The sequence below is a fragment of the Montipora capricornis genome, chromosome 2 (genome assembly GCF_036669925.1).
Source record: "Montipora capricornis isolate CH-2021 chromosome 2, ASM3666992v2, whole genome shotgun sequence".
Classification (NCBI taxonomy): Eukaryota; Metazoa; Cnidaria; class Anthozoa; order Scleractinia; family Acroporidae; genus Montipora; species Montipora capricornis.
Window position 1 is genome coordinate 28,565,540 of NC_090884.1, and position 6,726 is coordinate 28,572,265.

General features: G+C 36.9%; 1 pseudogene; it reads right to left on the reverse strand.

Annotated features, from left to right (window-relative positions):
* Positions 1–537: 537 nt before the first annotated feature.
* LOC138037904 (uncharacterized) lies at positions 538–2,693 on the reverse strand (annotated as a pseudogene).
* Between the last annotated feature and the right edge of the window lie 4,033 nt (positions 2,694–6,726).

A 6,726-nucleotide genomic window follows, 5' to 3' on the forward strand; every position in this document is an offset into this window, starting at 1 on the left:
ATCCCTGTGAACAGACATTTACCCTATTGCCAGGACAACTAATGTGGAACTGTTCTTCCTTAAGAGGGTATAGACGATTCTCTTGCTTGCCAAAGACTGCGAGCTTTGGTTAGTTTTGTGTTAAGCCTGATTCTATGTTGCACTTAAATTAGTTAACATATGTTTACTCCTGATCACTCATATTCTGTATCTGATTGTCTAGACCAGGATTTACATGTGTATTCTTTGTACTGCTTTTAAAATAAAACCTGTTGTTGTTGTTGTTACATTTCTTTGACTTTCATACCTGGGAGAAATTGCAGGTAGGAAGAGAGAGTATGTAATCTACAGGGGTTGTGTGCACAACACACAGGAACTGAAGGTTGACCAAGCAAGCAATGATTGTTTAACCCAAGAGAGAACTCTCTCAGCCAAGATGTTTATTCACTACAAGTAGTTTCAAGTTCCATAATGCAAACACAAACTTTGAACTCAATTGAAACACCTACTTTCCATTAGGTTACTACGTGAAACGACAGACCAAATATAAAGACAGCCTTACTTGTTTCTTGTTTTTGTTCTAGATCATTGTAAGGTACATTGTCTAATCTTAGAGACTGTCATTGTTCAGGGCAAGGTGATTACAAGAACTACAAATAAATGACTGTGGACAAGATTTCTCGTCAATCTTCAAACAGCCCCAATGATACCACAGGGAACAAGACTCACACTGCAGACTATTTTCATTACAATTGTCAAACTCCTCAGGTTCTAAACAGAGACTGTCACAAAGGGGGCAATAGCAAAGGGGTCTGAACCCAAGAATTACCCTTTGCAGATAAGTCTTGAAAAATATTACAAGGTTTGGAAGAACTTGCTGCCAGAACTCTCTTTCAAAGTATATAAGTTCAACAAATGGATCCCCTTTACCTGTCCAAACAACAAAAAACAGTCTCTCTAGGCCTGACATAGCCATCTCCCCTGTAATTTGGGTGTAATATCTGTGCCCTCTTTTTAGCCTAAGCTTTCCTTCATGCATTTCCAAATATTCTATCTTATCCCAAACTTCTAAAATAAGCATTCCTCTCACTGAGTAGGGACACTTGTATTCCATGGCAGTTTCACCACAGTAGTCACAAGAAAAAATGTTGTCGGGGCTTGCCCCCAAAAAGGGTGAGACTTTGAAACAAATAAGCCACAGGAATGCAATTTTCCATTTCTGTGTTGTTTTCCCACTGTCATTAAAAAGGCCTTAGCAGCATCTTCCTCATGCATGCATCCCCACCTAATAGATGGGAGTTCACTAATATCGTCTGGAAGCAGCAGCTTCGCTAAAAGTGGAGACACTTTGCATTTCACTGATTGACCTGTTTCCCTCATTAACCTTTTGACTTTAACATTGACATCATGAAAATTGGAAGCAGTTATCCTACCCTTATGCTGCCTTTTCCAGACATCAGATTTTGACTGACCCCTGGATGCTTTCTCTAGCTCCCTTATACTACTTTCACTGAATGTCAGTTTTTCTGAAAATTCTCTGATAACATCTTCCTCACTTTTTCCTTCTTTCTTGAAAGAAACTTCAATAGCTAGGTCACACAAAGGAGCTGGGAGATCCTCGCTAAGTGTTGGGACATGTGTTATATTAATCACTGCACCAGGCAGAGTCTCCCTTATTTTGGAAAGGAAACATTGCTTATGCTCTTCAGTAATACACCTTTGTGCCAAAGGTCTGGGATCAAAAGATCTCTTTGTGTCATTGTTTATACTAAACTTGGGATTAGCATTAGACCTAACATGCTCTACAATGACCATATCTTGTACCCTCTTTGGCTGTATGTCTTTATTACTAGAGTTATTCCATGAACATGCTCTTTCAGTACAGGATGGGTCTATGAACCCGTGTTCTCCTGCAAATTCTATTTTGTAGAGTAGTGCAATGACATGATTGCAGCACTTGCTGTAGCCAGCTGTACAGGTACAATATCCACACACTACTTCTCCTGACAATTTGATCAAGACCCAGACTTTATGGGATTCATCCCTGATTCTCTGTGAGGGAGTCACTGCAGCTTTTAAGAGGGCACCTTCAGAATTTATGGTCTTCACATAGACCTTATGAACAAACCCACTTTTGAAAAACGAGAAGGCCTTCCTAACCTTATATTGGCCAATGTAGTCTGTTGAAAATGCCTTGTTCTCTAAAATATAGCCCAAGATCTGCCCAATATGAACTTTTGGCCACTTAAACACGTTGTCCTCCCAACCTTCCATCTCCAAGGGATCTTCTGTCACACCACAACACTTTAATATGTTACTGTACTCCCTTTGTAGAGTAAAAAGAAGAGTCTCTGCGGTTTCTTTTATGGGCAGGTTTTGCTCAAATGCTACTAACGCACGGGCTGCTAAATCAGCATGATTACCGTGGCACGTTAACGCTCTCTGTTGCAGATAAAACCTTAGTTCTCCGGTGGAAAGATCAAGGAAATCCTCCAAGTGTTTTGCCATGATCGCATATGCAGCGTTCCCCTCGGACGTTCCACGTTGTAGTAGATGAAAGCTCCTTTCTGTACTTGTTAATGTCAGAATAATTACGAATGTTCTCCAAATAATCATTTTTTGATGTCAATTTTCCTTTTCACGAGCGAAAAGCCGCAAACAATTCCAAAACTGATTAGTTTCGTGAGCACTACCGGCTTACACGCGGCCGCCATCTTGTTTATGTTTTGCCCTGATTACCCATGATCCCCCAACAAGCGCGAAGTCCTCTATTGTACAGGTTTGGCTGCACCGAGTTAAATCGCAAATCGAATTCAGCGGGCACAGTGATCAAGTTACCTCGTTATTTTACCGCGGCATGTTTACTCGCGAAACAGTGAAGCATCTGTGTCAAATGATCCCAAGCTCCCGGGTTTTTGTTCTTGTTAGTTTTCTTTTTCTCTGGATTGTTATAAATTTTGACAAGAAATGTGCGAATTCAACACAAAGATCACAATCGCTCAACTCTCAGAGGTTGACCATTGTTTCTGGAAAATCAAAAATTAACTCTCCAAGACAAGGTTATTTATCACCAGGTAATTCCATCGTTTTGGTAATAGCAGCTACTTTATTATTCATCAGCATCACAATCTTTTGCCGATTTTGGGGGTCATTTTGTTGAAACTCAAGCACGCTTCCAACAGACCTGTTTATTTTCGTGACTTATGCGTTACCACAAAAATTCTCCCCGTATCACATTTCAACACGTGTATGCAAATTTGCTAAGCTCGAAAATTACACAACATGATAAATTTACAAAAGCTAGAAATTTCACAGAAATATTTTCCAGCGAAACATTTATTGAAACAAGCAACATATTTGCTATAAGAGGCAAGAAACCCTTCCTATTTCAGTTGCGTGCGTGCAAGCGAAACACACAATCACAAAGCATATGCAATTAAATAAATTTCTGACAGTTCACAATCAACCCGTTTCACAAGAACCTTGAGCGTAAATAAAAGAGCACAAAAGAGACAACAAGCATTTATTCAAGTAATTTTTCACACTAACATTTCCAAATATTTTACACCTTTGCAGAGTTGAGTACAAAATACCGGTAAATGTATATTGTCAGACAACTAAGATGCGACTTGAGTAAACACTGTGATGCATTCTTGTAGGCGTTCGATTCCTTCAATGTTGATTTGTTAAATCACACTTAGTAAATATGGTTAAATCCATAAAAAAAAATGTTATTTTATTTCCGTGTTTTATATAATACCAAGTTAGTAAAATATTAGAAACAAAGCTCACTTGATATCCAAAGGCGAAAAATGAAATTGTTGTCGAAGACCATTACTCGTCTCTTAAAATCCAGATATTTATTTTTCAGCGCTGTCTTGCTCATCCAATTGACGATCCATTCTTGAGCTCCATGAGGGTATATTTTGTTTAAAGATCCACTAAAACGCCATTCACGTCAATGACTTATTAGTGAAATTTCCAATTGTTATACCGGAAGACTGTGCAGAGTTGAGAACAGGTAAATACAAATCTGACAAATAGCGAGACAACTGAGATAACAGATCCACTATATGGATTCCTTCTCTATCTTTGCTGAACCCATACTGAGTTACTAGAGAACTGTTCATTTTGTTTCAGTGTTGTACAAAACACCACACTTGGCAAAATTTTAGGAAGACAGCTCACTTTGATTACGGCTCGACGGGCGACAGATTGTTGTCGAAGTCAATTACTCGTCGCTTCTAACATTCGACCACCTGTCTTGTTCAGTATCCAATTCTCTTGCCATTATTGAGCTTCATAAGGGTACATTTTGTTCAGAGATCCACTAAAACGCCATTCGCGTTACATGACTTTCGACGCCATTGCCGGTTAAGTTAATCATTCTACTGTGACCACCAGAGAAATCTACGCATTTACCACTACCCTCCCGATCCTAAAAAAATACGCGTAGAAGGCTCTATGCACAAAGACACCACTTAGCAGGGGAGTGACAGGCAGGACTTTTACCGAAACGGAAAAAAATAAAAAAAATAAAAACGAAAAATAAAAAAACGACGAAATTAAAGACAGATTCCGACTGGGTTGGCAACCCAGTAACTAGCAAGTCCATGGTCATCCATTTGTGTTTTAAATTGATCGCTCTGAGTCGTTCGCGGAATCTTTTAGGAACTGAATTGGTATTATTATTGTTGTGCTCATATCTCAAAAAAATCGAAACAACCCCTGATCAGCCAATGCTGAGGGCGAATCTGCATTAAAAGCTAAAATTCGGGTGATTGCATTGTTCTTGTTTAATTCAAATTTTGTACTGTTAATTAGTGTACTTTTAAAAGTATTTTTAAGATAAATTAATACTACGTTACCTAGTTTGAATTAGTTTTGGTATACATTGCGTTTTATGTTTTCGTTTGTAGATACCTTAATAACAATAACATAACTCAGCTCCCAGAAAAGGTTTTCTCAGGACTCACGGGTCTATCTAAGCTGTAAGTATATTCCCGCAAATACACTTTCAAAGTGTGACACAATTATGCGCCTCTCTACTCCACAAATAATTGTGTGACTTAGTTGCAAAGTGACTCACACAGATAAAATTTAAAAAGTCTTTACAGAAATTAACCCTTTCAGGTCCAAAATTAAGGTGCATTTGGACCTTAGCCTTGTAAGATAAATACTACATTTTATTCCAGTCTTTCTTTTTGGTTCTATCTGTAAAACCTTTTATTTGAACTGAGCCAGGTCCTCCTTTTCTAATGATGGAGCACATAAAATAATCATGTTGATTGCAAGCGACACACGTTATTTTTCAAGTCGACGAAATGACACTATCTTAAACGAAATTGTAGTTATAATAAATACTAGGTACATAACATTGGTTGACGGTTTTCAGACTGCTTTAATTTTAGAACTGTCAAGACTTTATAAACTCTATTAATTCTAATTTCCATTTTGAGCACACTTTGCTTTTTCTTTATTATGATCACGTTACAGTGAACTTTCTTCATCAAAGCTCCATAAAAAAAATGCAAGCTTTTAAAACTGCATTTGGTCATAAAAATCCTTATTTATTCGATAAGAAATAATTACTTTAGTTTAAATAATTTTTGGTGTCATATTAACTCTTTCGCTTTTTTTGTGTTTTGTTTTATATTTTGCGTATTGTTTTCTTTCAAACTAGCAAGTCCACAGTCATCCATTTGTGTTCTAAATTGATCGCTCTGAGTCGTTCCCGGACTCTTTTAGAAACTGAATCTGTATTATTATTGTTCTGCTCATATCTCAATAAAATCGAAACAAGCCCTGATCAGCCAATGCTGACGGCGAATCTGCATTAAAAGCTAAAATTCGAGTGATTGCATTGTTCTTGTTTAATTCAAATTTTGTACTGTTCCTTAGTGTACTTTTAAAAGTATTTTTAAGATAAATTAATACTACGTTACCTAGTTTAAATTAGTTTTCGTATACATTGCGTTTTATGTTTTCGTTTGTAGATACCTTAATAACAATAACATAACTCAGCTCCCAGAAAAGGTTTTCTCAGGACTCACGGGTCTATCTGGGCTGTAAGTATATTCCCGCAAATACACTTTCAAAGTGTGACACAATTATGCGCCTCTCAACTCCACAAATAATTGTTTGACTTAGTTCCAAAGTGAATCAGACAGCTAAGTTTAAAAAGGTCTTTACAGAAATTAACCCTTTCAGGTCAAAAATTAAAGTGCATTTGGACCTTAGCCTTCTAAGATAAATACTACATCTTATTCCAGTCTTTCATTTTGGTTCTATCTGTAAAACCTTTTATTTGAACTGAGCCAGGTCCTCCTTTTCTAATGATGGAGTACATAAAATAATCATGTTGATTGCAACCGACACACATTATTTTTCAAGTCGACGAAACGACACTATCTTAAACGAAATCGTAGTTATATATACTGGGTACATAACATTGGTTGCCGGTTTTCAGACTGCCTTAATTTTAGAACTTTGAACACATTATAAACTCTATTAATTCCAATTTCCATTTGAGAACACTTTGCTTTTTCTTTATTATGATCACGTTACATTGAACTATTTTCTTCATCAAAGCTCCATAAAAAAAGGCATGCTCTTTAAACTGCATTTGGTCATAAAAATCCTTAATTATTCGATAAGAAATAATTACTTTAGTTTAAATAATTTTTGGTCTCACATTCATTAATTCTTTCGCTTTTTTGTGTTTTGTTTTGGATATTTCGTAATGTT